This window comes from Dermochelys coriacea, chromosome 3 (genome assembly GCF_009764565.3).
Source record: "Dermochelys coriacea isolate rDerCor1 chromosome 3, rDerCor1.pri.v4, whole genome shotgun sequence".
NCBI classification, from domain to species: domain Eukaryota; kingdom Metazoa; phylum Chordata; order Testudines; family Dermochelyidae; genus Dermochelys; species Dermochelys coriacea.
In genome coordinates this window covers 167,109,112-167,121,196 of record NC_050070.1, presented here as the reverse complement: position 1 = coordinate 167,121,196, position 12,085 = coordinate 167,109,112, and the positions used below count along the sequence as shown (strand labels likewise).

Here is a 12,085-nt window from a genome sequence, read left to right as displayed (position 1 = left end):
TCTCTTTATCATGAAGGTTGAACTTACAAATGCAGAATTATGTAAAAAAAAAACCCCTGCATCCAAAAATAAAGCAGTGTAAAACTTTAGAGCCTACAAGTCCACTCAGTCCAACTTCTTGTTCAGACAATCGCTCAGGCAAACACATTTTTTTACATTTGTAGGAGGTAATGCTGCCTGCTTCTTGTTTACAGTGTCACCTGAAAGTGAGAACAGGCGTTCTCATGGCACTGTTGTAGCTGGTCTGGCAAGATATTTACATGCCAGATGCGCTGAAGATTCATATGTCTCTTCATGCTTCAACCCCCATTCCAGAGAACATGCATCCATGCTGATGACAGGTTCTGCTCGATTACTAGCAGTGCAGACCAATGCATGTTCTTTTTCATCATCTGACTCAGATGCCAGTAACAGAAGGTTGATTTTTTTTTTTTTTTGGTTTGGGTTCTGTAGTTTCTGCATCAGAGTGTTGCTCTTTTAAGACTTCTGAAAGCATGCTCCACACCTTGTCCCTCTCAGATTTTGGAAGGCACTTCAGATTCTTAAACCTTGGATCGAGTGCCCTTCCTATCTTTTGAAATCTCACATTGGAATCTTCTTTGTGTTTTGTCAGATCTGCAGTGAAAGTGTTCTTAAATCAAATAACATATGCTGGGTTGTCATCCTAGACTAGCATAACACAAAATATATGGCAGAATGCAGGTAAAAGCATGGAGCAGAAGACATACAATTCTCCCCCAAAGGGTTCAGACACAAATGTAATTAACCCTTTTTTTTTTAAACAATCATCATAAGCATGGAAGCATGTGCTCTGGAATGGTGGTCGAAGCACAAAGTAGCATATGAATGTTTAGCATATCTGGAACGTAAATATCTTGCAATGCCAGCTACAACAGTGCCATGTGAACGCCTGTTGTTAGTTTCAGGTGACATTGTAAATAAGAAGTGGGCAGCATTATCTCTGGTAAATATAGACACCATCGTAGGACTTAACCACATCAGCCACACAATTGGGCTCGTTCACCTGCACATCTACCAATGTGATATACGCCATCATGTGCCAGCAATGCCCTTCTGCCATGTACATTGGCCAACCGGACAGTCTCTTTGCATAAGAATAAATGGACATTAATCTGATATCAGGAATGATAACATTAAAAAAACAGTAGGAGAACCCTTCAATCTCCCTAGTCACTCAATAACAGACTTAAAAGTGGCAGTTCTTCAACAAAACTTCAAAAACAGACTCTAACGAGAAACTGCAGAACTGGAATTAATTTGCAAACTGGACACCATCAAATTAAGTCTGAATAGAGACTGGAAGTGGGTGGGTCACTACAGAAACTAAATCAATTTGTTACTCTCTAAGGTGCCACAAGTACTCCTTGTTTCTTTTACAAAAACTAATTTCCCCTTCCTAAATACTCACGCCTTCTTGTCAATGTTTCAAATGGGCCACCTTGTTTACATTGGTCTCATTAACATTACAAAAGTGATTTCCACTCCTTCTTGTCAACTGTTGAGAATTGCCTACTTCCAACTTAAATTGAATTGGCTCGTTAGCACTGATCCCCCACTTGGTAAGGCAACTCCCATCTTTTCATATGCTGTGTATTTATACCTCCCTACTGTTTGTTCCACTCCGTGTGTCTGATGAAGTAGCTTTTAGCTCATGAAAGCTTATGGCCAAATAAATTGGTTAGTCTCTAAAGTGCCACAAGGACTCCTCGTTGTTTTTGCTGATACAGATTAACATGGCTACCACTCTGACACCTATAGACAAACTTATTTCTCTTAGCGATTGACTGAACAAGAAGTAGGACTGAGTGGACTTGTAAGCTCTAAAGATTTACATTGTTTTGTTATGGAGTGCAGTTATGTAACAAAAAAAAATCTACATTTGTAAGTTCCACTGTCATGACAAAGAGTTTGCACTACAGTACTAGTATGAGGGAATTGAAAAATACTATTTCTTTTGTTTGTCATTTTTACAGTGTAAATATTTGTAATCAAAAATAATAATACCAAGTGAGCACTGTACACTTTGTATTCTGTGTTGTAATTGAAATCAATACATTTGAAAATGTAGAAAAACATCCAAATTATTTAATAAATTTTAATTGATATTCTGTTGTTTAATAGTGTGATTTAAACTGTGATTAATCGCAATTAATTTTTTTATCACGAATAATTTTTTTGAGTTAATTGCATCTTTGCATGAGTAAAGTGCAATTAATTGACAGCCCTAATATATATCTATAAAACTTTTTTGTTTAAGGATTTTGTAGTAGAGATCATTGTAGCTATTACTAGAGTGCTATAAAATATATATGTGGCACTTTACAAATGTAAAAGGGAGATTCTAAGCTCTGCAAGGCAAGGCCTTTACTTCCTTGCTCAAACCAAACTGCCCTTACAGTCAGTGCAAATGTTACCTAAATAAGACTATTTTGTCAGGCCTAATGCATGTAATAGCATATGCATGTCTTTTTTTGTACTAGTGTAGTCTATCACTGCCTCTCTGTGTATACAAAATAGAAAGATCATGTCTATATATCTAGATTATCAATCTTCAGGACTGCCATGAAAATCTAACAGGGGAGTAACATGACTTGTATAAATTGGTGATTTGAGCCAGTGATAGAACTTAGATCTCCTGCTCTGAACCTAGACTAATTAGGCAAAAATGAAGAAAAGAAACAAAGTTAATTACAGAAGAACATTTTTTGGAAGCAGCCCAGAGCACCACTAGCTTTTCTTCCACAATAGAATATTAATTCAAAATAGTAATCCATTTTTTCTGCACACAAGTAATCCATTACTTGGTGACACACAGTAATTCACATCTATCTGTTGAAGAGTGGCAACAAAGACTTTGTCATAACTGCCTCTTCCGAGATTGTCCGAGGATAACAGATTTGTGAAAGCAAATACAAAAAAACAAACAAACAAAAAAAACCAGTTGAGAAATAAATCCCATTAGATCTTGTAGTATGACATGGACAAGGAGAGAAACCCACTGGGAGATTAGCAAACCAGTGAAGAAAAATCCAGATTTACAATATTAATTACAACAGCAACTACTTCATGAATTCTAAAACATCTTCTCACTTACTGCATGTGAATAAGAGTTATAAGAGATGGAAAGAATTGGAGCCCAACTAAGACTGACAGCTGTGTTGTATGAAAATAGACAGGCATATACAAACACTTTTCTACAAACTGATGATGTGAGAGAATTGTTTAGCTGTTTTGCAAATAATTTATCACACTGTAAATCAGACGTGGGTGTAATTACTGTTGAGGTGTTACTCGATATCTATTCTCAACGTAAAATATTACAATTAAATATTGTCTGATTTTAAACATTGGACATTGGTTGATGCAATGTTAGTGCAGTTAGTCTTTCATAACATACATGAGAATTAATGGGCTCATTCCTTCAGAGGGCTAGTAACAGTGCATTAGGAGAGACATTATAGGAGATGGGAGTGGCTGAGTTCTGTGCAACACCATTTAGCAGCCAGGTAAGTTGGGAGTGGTGCTGGCTGCACTCTGGTTCCTAGCAGGCATAACAGTTTCCAGATTGTGGATGAAGGCTTAGGACCTCTGTCCAATGTCCAATGGGCATGTCCAATGTGCCCCACTGTACCTTACTTTGGCTACATGTGCATTTGGAAGAAAATCCAGGTACAGCTTGCAGTGCACCAAACTGAGCGCACCCCTATTTGAACTGCACTGTGAGGTTGCTGCCTACACAGCTTCTGAGCACAGCCTATACCAATCCCATCTGCATGTGGGAGGGACAAGCCATAGGTCATTAATTTTTTATTCATGCAGATTTCTGTGGAAGGATATGACTAACACTTTAATGGCAGAATATGGCCCCAGCGTCCTCATTAGCCATGCTTAAACCTGACAGGGACATCTTTATCTCTCCAAAGAAACTTAGAGACAGACCACTTTAAAAAAAGACCTGCTGAATTAATAAAATTAGGTTTAAAATTAACTTTGTAAACCAAATACAGTAGAACTTACTTATTTTAAACTCGGCTATAATGAAACTTCATTTAAGGTTTGCCATTGACTTCAAAGGGATCTAGGGTCTGGCCTTTTCCGAAAGTCTCAAGTTGCTTCTATGTATTTCAATGAATTTCCATTCCTGATACACAGACTCTTCCCTATGCTTATACCCCCCAACACACAGCCTGAATCCTATACCTAACACATAGCCCATGCTCTAAGGCCCTGATCTACCAAAGCATTTAAGCATATGTGGAACTCTAAGTATGTGAATAGTCCCATCAAAGTCAAGGAATTTGTAAGGAAACACATGGCATTTCAAGTACAAATCCTTTTCCAGGTTGCAAAAAGGCAAAAAAAACACTTCATAACCAGTACTTCAGCATCAGAGCTGCACTCCTGTTCACTGGGAGGAAGACGGTGCATAGATATGTATGCATGTAGCAAAACGTGCCCAGATTCTTGCCCTGCCCTGCCCCCCCCCATCCTGCCTCTCCTGTGTGGTTAGGCCTGGGATGCTGTGTTTCTGACAGGGGTCCCAAATCTCTGTCTTGCAGCTGGAGGGGAGTAGAATTTTCCCTGTAGTGAAATCCCATTGTGGTAATCCTTTGGGAACACAGAAATTATCGGTGACCAAATCAGTGACCAAATAAGTATTAAATACTGCACTGCAAGCCTATTATCAGGCTGAGCAGAGAAGGAATGGGAAGAGAAGTTGCCACAAGTGAGCCAGCAGAGTGCTAAGGAAGAGTCACTAACTTCATACTTAATGCGGTTGCTCTTCATTAAGAGTGAAGGACTAGCCTTTCAGACAGGAAGTGCCCCACGCTTGAAGGGGAATAAAGGAAGTGCCCCCAAGAGATGGGGCTATTTTGGCAGTCAGGCCTTTTCCTGTTACACTGGAACGATTCTGCTTACAGTGATGTATTTTTGTGAAACAACGATTTCCCTACAGGTACGTTTATGTTTAGATCATCTATAGCTGTTCATAGTATGAATATGTTGTTTGTTTATTGTGTAACTTTGACTCCTTCACCTGCACTCTTCCCATCCATCCATCTCTGTTAAATGTACTTTTAACATATCCCTCCTTTTGGGCAGCTTTCAGCAGCCACTGTACGTGATTAATTTTGCCATTCCAAACTCATGCCAATAATATGTTCCCTCGCTCTCTCTGTAATTAACATGTAATAGACAAGTTTTGACATAATTTCCATGTACTGAATTACTTCCCTGTGTTGCTCACTTTAGAACTTCGGAGTTTGTGCAGATTCTCCTTTTTGAGACTCCTGTTGTAACCCCTCCTATTATTTAATCCTGTCCATGTTGGTTGGTGGTATGTTTTGTCAGCAATGGGCTGTATTTGAGTGTGTTTGCTTAGTAAAGTTCAGAACTGCTACAATCCTGACACTTCAAACTGTTTAAATGTCAGCTTCAACTCTGAGGGCAAAACGGTCACACACAATATTCAAACAATGTGCGGTGTAGGTTACAACAAACACATAAGAGGTCATGACTCTACAGAATAGATGCAGGGGCTCTAGAAGGCCTCCAGAAAAGGAGTTCTTCTACACAACAATTTTTGTTATACCCCACCAACGGAAATGTTCTTTCTGGATTTCAAGAAGCATCTCATAAAAATGCCACATCTGGTAGCATTAGCGCTGAGTGCACAGAAAGTGGGTGCTGTGGCATAGCTAGACTCCTTTCTAAGAAAGCAATAAGCTTCAGTCAAGAATGTTACCAGTGATTGTCTCAGGTGGAAAATTATAGCTAGTTAGTGTATGCAGTTGACAAATTGATATTAATTTCCCAGAGACTGCTTCTCAGGTATCAGATTTATGAATACAATACAGTAATTCCTGGAGTGGAGTTTCTTGTGTTGTCAAAATAGATTCTACCTGTTTCACAGAGTGTATTGATTTAGGGCCTGATCCAAACCCATTGAAGTCATTGGAAGGTTCACACTGATTTCAGATTATGGGCACTGGATCTGGCACCGTTTGAGCACTTTGTAAGAACTCAGGAAAAAGAATCCCATTCAAAAAATTTAGATAACTAAAGAAAAGCATGTTTCAGAGTAGCAGCCATGTTAGTCTGTGTTCGCACAAAGAAAAGGAGTACTTGTGGCACCTTAAAGACTAACAAATTTATTTGAGCATAAGCTTTCGTGAGCTACAGCTCACTTCATCGGATGCATTCAGTGGAAAATACAGTGGGGAGATTTATATACATAGAGAAAATGAAACAATGGGTGTTACCATACACACTGTAACCAGAGTGATCACTTAAGGTGAGCTATTACCAGTAGGAGAGCGGGGGGGGGGGGGGGAAACCTTGTGTAGTGATAATCAAGGTGGGCCATTTCCAGCAGTTGACAAGAACGTCTGAGGAATGGGGTGGGGTGGGGGAATAAACATGGGGAAATAGTTTTACTTTGTGTAATGACCTATCCACTCCCAGTCTCTATTCAAGCCTAAGTTAATTGTATCCAGTTTGCAAATTAATTCTGATTCAGCAGTCTCTCAGAGTCTGTTTGAAGTTTTTTTGTTGAAGCATTGCCACTTTTAGGTCTGTAATCAAGTGACCAGAGAGATTAAAGTGTTCTCCAACTGATTTTTGAATGTTATAATTCTTGACATCTGATTTGTGTTCATTTATTCTTTTACTTAGAGACTGTCCAGTTTGGCCAATGTACATGGCAGAGGGGCATTGCTGGCACATGATGACATATATCACATTGGTAGATGTGCAGGTGAACGAGCCTCTGATGGTGTGGCTGATGTGATTAGGCCCTATGATGGTGTCCCCTGAATAGATATGTGGACAGAGTTGGCAACGGGCTTTGTTGCAAGGATAGGTTCCTGAGTTAGTGATTCTATTGTGTGGTGTGTGGTTGCTGGTGAGTATTTGCTTCAGGTTGAGGGGGCTGTGTGTAAGCAAGGACTGGCCTGTCTCCCAAGATCTGTGAGAGTGATGGGTCATCCTTCAGGATAGGTTGTAGATCTTTGATGATGCGTTGGAGAGGTTTTAGTTGAGGGCTGAAGGTGATAGCTAACGGCGTTCAGTTATTTTCTTTGTTGGGCCTGTCCTGTAGTAGGTGACTTCTGGGTACTCTTCTGGCTCTGTCAATCTGTTTCTTCACTTTAGCAGGTGGGTATTGTAGTTGTAAGAATGCTTGATAGAGATCTTGTAGGTGTTTGTCTCTGTCTGAGGGGTTGGAGCAAATGCAGTTATATCGTAGAGCTTGGCTGTAGACAATGGATTGTGTGGTGTGGTCTGGATGAAAGCTGGAGGCATGTAGGTAAGAATAACGGTCAGTAAGTTTCCGGTATAGGGTGGTGTTTATGTGACCATCGCTTATTAGCACCGTAGTGTCCAGGAAGTGGATCTCTTGTGTGGACTGGTCCAGGCTGATGTTGATGGTGGGATGGAAATTGTTGAAATCACGGTGGAATTCCTCCAGGGTTTCTTTTCCATGGGTCCAGATGATGAAGATGTCATCAATGTAGCGCAAGTAGAGTAGGGGCATTAGGGGACAAGAGCTGAGGAAGCGTTGTTCTAAGTCAGCCATAAAAATGTTGGCATACTGTGGGGCCCATGCAGGTACCCATAGCAGTGCTGCTGATTTGATGGTATACATTGTCCCCAAATGTGAAATAGTTATGGGTGAGGACAAAGTCACAAAGTTCAGCCACTAGGTTAGCCATGACATTATCGGGGATATTGTTCCTGACGGCTTGTAGTCCATCTTTGTGTGGAATGTCGGTGTAGAGGGCTTCTACATCCATAGTGGCCAGGATGGTGTTTTCAGGAAGATCACCGATGGATTGCAGTTTCCTCAGGAAGTCAGTGGTGTCTCAAAGATAGCTGGGAGTGCTGGTAGCATAGGGCCTGAGGAGGGAGTCTACATAGCTAGACAATCCTGCTGTCAGGATGCCAATGCCTGAGATGATGGGGCATCCAGGATTTCCATGTTTATGGATCTTGGGTAGCAGATAGAATACCCCAGGTCGGGATTCCAGGGGTGTGTCTGTGTGGATTTGTTCTTGTGCTTTTTCAGGGAGTTTCTTGAGCAAATGGTTTTTTTGGTAAAAAAGTTTTTTTGGTAACCCTCAGTGGGATCAGAGGGTAATGGCTTGTAGAAAGTGGTGTTGGAGAGCTGCCTAGCAGCCTCTAGTTTATATTCCGACTTATTCATGATGATGACAGCACCTCCTTTGTCAGCCAATTTGATTATGATGTCAGAGTTATTTCTGAGGCTGTGGATGGCATTGTGTTCTGCACGGCTGAGGTTTTGGGGCAAATGATGCTGCTTTTCCACAATTTCAGCCCATGCATGTCGGCGGAAGCACTCTACGTAGAAGTCCAGTCTGTTGTTTCGACCTTCAGGAGGAGTCTATCCAGAATCCTTCTTTTTGTAGTCTTGGTAGGAAGCTCTCTGTGGATTAGTATGTTGTTCAGAGGTGTGTTGGAAATATTCCTTGAGTCGGAGGTGTCAAAAATAGGATTCTACTTCACCACAGAACAGTATCATGTTCGTGGGGGTGGAGGGGCAGAAGGAGAGGCCCCGAGATGGGACAGATTCTTCTGCTGGGCTAAGAATATAGTTGGATAGATTAACAATATTGCTGGGTGGGTTAAGGGAACCACTGTTGTGGCCCCTTGTGGCATGTAGTAGTTCAGATAGTTTAGTGTCCTTTTTCTTTTGTAGAGAAGCAAAGTGTGTGTTGTAAATGGCTTGTCTAGTTTTGGTAAAGTCCAGCCACGAGGAAGTTTGTGTGGAAGGTTGATTTTTTATGAGAGTATCCAGTTTTATAACATTATAAGAATTATAACATTCAAAAACCAGTTGGAGAATACTTCAGTCTCTCTGGTCACTCGATTACAGACCTAAAAGTGGCAATACTTCAGCAAAAAAACTTCAAAAACAGACTCCAATGAGAGACTGCTGAATTGGAATTAATTTGCAAACTGGATACAATTAACTTGAATAGAGACTGGGAGTGGATGGGTCATTACACAAAGTAAAACTATTTCCCCATGTTTACCACCCCTCCACCCCCACCCCCACCCTCGCTGTTCCTCAGATGTTCTTGTCAACTGCTGGAAATGGCCCACCGTGATTATCACTACAAAAGGTTCCCCCCCCGCCCCGCTCTCCTGCTGGTAATAGCTCACCTTAAGTGATCGCTCTGGTTACAGTGTGTATGGTAACACCCATTGTTTCATGTTCTCTATGTATATAAATCTCCCTACTGTATTTTCCACTGAATGCATCCGATGAAGTGAGCTGTAGCTCACGAAAGCTTATGCTCAAATAAATTTGTTGGTCTCTAAGGTGCCACAAGTACTCCTTTTCTTTTTAAAGAAAGGCATGTGGTACTATTTTCCATAATATTCCTTACTGTCTCAGCGCTGAGTGGAAGAAAGTGTTCATGCTTGTTTTCCCATAGGGACTGAAAGGAATCCTATGAAAGATTATTTTCCACATGAGAAGAACAGAAAGTATTTGTACAGGCTTAGGGGTAGCAAACCTTTCAGGGGGAAAGCGAAAAGATGGTGGTGGTTTATGTATGAAATGTTCCAAGCTCTAAAGGAAGAGAGCTGGGTCATGTAAATAAGCAGTGACCCCCAGGCTATCTGGATTCTCTACTAAAAGGGGACCTGATCCTGCAAACCCTTGCTTTCCTACATAGTACTAGAGCCCAATCCTGCAATTACTTAAGCTAGTGACATAATGTCATTCATATGTTACTCATTACACAAAGTAAAACTATTTCCCCATGACAGGTTTCAGAGTAGCAGCCGTGTTAGTCTGTATTCGCAAAAAGAAAAGGAGTACTTGTGGCACCTTGGAGACTAACAAATTTATTTGAGCATAAGCTTTCGTGAGCTACAGCTCACTTCATCGAATGCATCCAATGAAGTAAGCTGTAGCTCACGAAAGCTTATTTCCCCATGTTATTTCTCCCCCACACACCACCCCCCACTGTTCCTCAGACGTTCTTGTTAACTACTGGAAATGGCCCACCTTGATTATCACCACAAAAGGTTTTCCTCCTTCCCCCACCCCCCTTCCTGCTGGTAATAGCTCATCTTAAGTGATCACTCTCCTTATAGTGTGTATGATAAAACCCATTGTCTCATGTTCTCTGTGTGTATATATAAATCTCCCCACTGTATTTCCACTGAATGCACACGAAAGCTTATGCTCTAATAAATTTGTTAGTCTCTAAGGTGCCACAAGTACTCCTTTTCTTTTTGCGAATACAGACTAACACGGCTGCTACTCTGAAACCTGTGATTATGCAAGGCATTTTCTCTTTAAGTTAGTGAGTAATTTTACTGGGGTGACAAGTCTGAGTAGAATACTTGCGTGAATGAAATTACTTGCATGTTTTGTATTGTTTCAAGATTATGCTCTTAAGGCAATGAAATGGTACTGTGTGATTTAAGCACAATTTGCAACTGGATTTTTTGGATTTGGCCCAGTGTCTCTTATTACTCAACAACTGTTTTGCCAGGCCACAATGGTGGTGAGTGGTCTGCAAAGCTCAGATTGAAACAGCAGATGAGATTTAGAGTTATACTCTGATTCTTGTAGAGACATGAATGCCCTAGAGAAGACTGGCATGATGGATACTGCTGCAATCAGAGTTCTGGGGAACTCAGTAATGTATCCGTTTGTCCAATTTGTATTATGTCACTTTAATTGGGAGAGGCCTTAAAATAAGTCAGTTCAGTGATGGTGCTTCTGATTCAAGGAGGATGATAGCCTATAAACTATGGGAGGAATGCCATACTTCAGCAGTTTTAATGATACAGCCTTTGGCTTCAAATGTTTGTGACCCAAACCAATTTATTATTATTGCTTCGTGACTATTTGTATTTGTTCTGACCTTTTTTTTTTTTTTTTGGCCAGAGGAGGAATGATGGCAGGTGGATTGTAGATATTTATTGCTGCATACTGGCAATACATTTTACCCTGAATAGGCATTCACCTATTAACCACTTGTGAAATTGACCCAAGGGTAATGTCACAGCTGATAGATAACAAGGAGACCTAAAATCAGTCTGTGATGAACATAACAATAATCTCAAGGGCTAAAATTGCAGTGGAAGCAGAGTCTCTCCTTTATAGTTTTCATAGTAGCAGCCATGTTAGTCTATATTCCCCAAAAGAAAAGGAGGACTTGTGGCACCTTAGAGACTAACAAATTTATTTGAGCATAAGCTTTCGTGAGCTACAGCTCACTTCATCGGATGCATTCAGTGGAAAATACAGGGGGGAGATTTATATACACAGAGAACATGAAACGATGGGTGTCAGTTGTTTCATGTTCTCTGTGTATATAAATCTCCCCCCTGTATTTTCCACTGAATGCATCCGATGAAGTGAGCTGTAGCTCACGAAAGCTTATGCTCAAATAAATTTGTTAGTCTCTAAGGTGCTATAAGTACTCCTTTTCTTTCTCCTTTATGGTGCCGATTCAAACTGGAAGCAAGCAGAAGCTTGTTCATGGTATGGGAGAGGTACCAAGCCGTGACTCTTTGCTCCAAGGTGATAAACTCCTCCCAACAAAGTACCGACTGGGGGGTTACAACACAGATCTGCGGAGGAGGTAGAAATAGACAGGGTCCCCGCGATGTGAGAGCTCGCTACACTCAAACTTTCCCAAGCTTGGCCTGAGGGCTCTCTGCTCGCCACAGTGATATTTCATCCCGTTTAAAAGTTCCCTTCTTGGGGAAGCTGTGGGAGGAAGTTCCCCTAGGAGCCGGGGCGAAGACCAGGAGCAAGTCTTGTGTCTCAGTGGTGGGGGTGGCTGTTGGCTTTTCCTCCACCCCATGGCTCTGCCCTGGGGGCTCCCAAGTCAGCGCCCACCAGTTTGGGATTTCTCTTTCCTGCGTGGACCACTTTTCTTAACCACCTTCTCCCCCCTTCATCCCTGCAGCATCTGCCTCAGCCTGGTCCTTGCGCTGCCGAGCGAAGGGCCTGGGTAGAAAGGCCGAGCAGCACCTCGAGATGAGGGTGCCGCTGGCTCTGGCGCTGGAGCGGGGT

At 41.4% G+C, this 12,085-nt stretch overlaps 1 protein-coding gene across 2 annotated transcripts in view; it reads left to right on the top strand.

The window, feature by feature from the left end:
* The window catches only part of KCNK2 (potassium two pore domain channel subfamily K member 2), a 223,551-nt gene that overhangs the window by 67,812 nt on the left and 143,654 nt on the right, over positions 1–12,085 (top strand). The window lies entirely within an intron of this gene.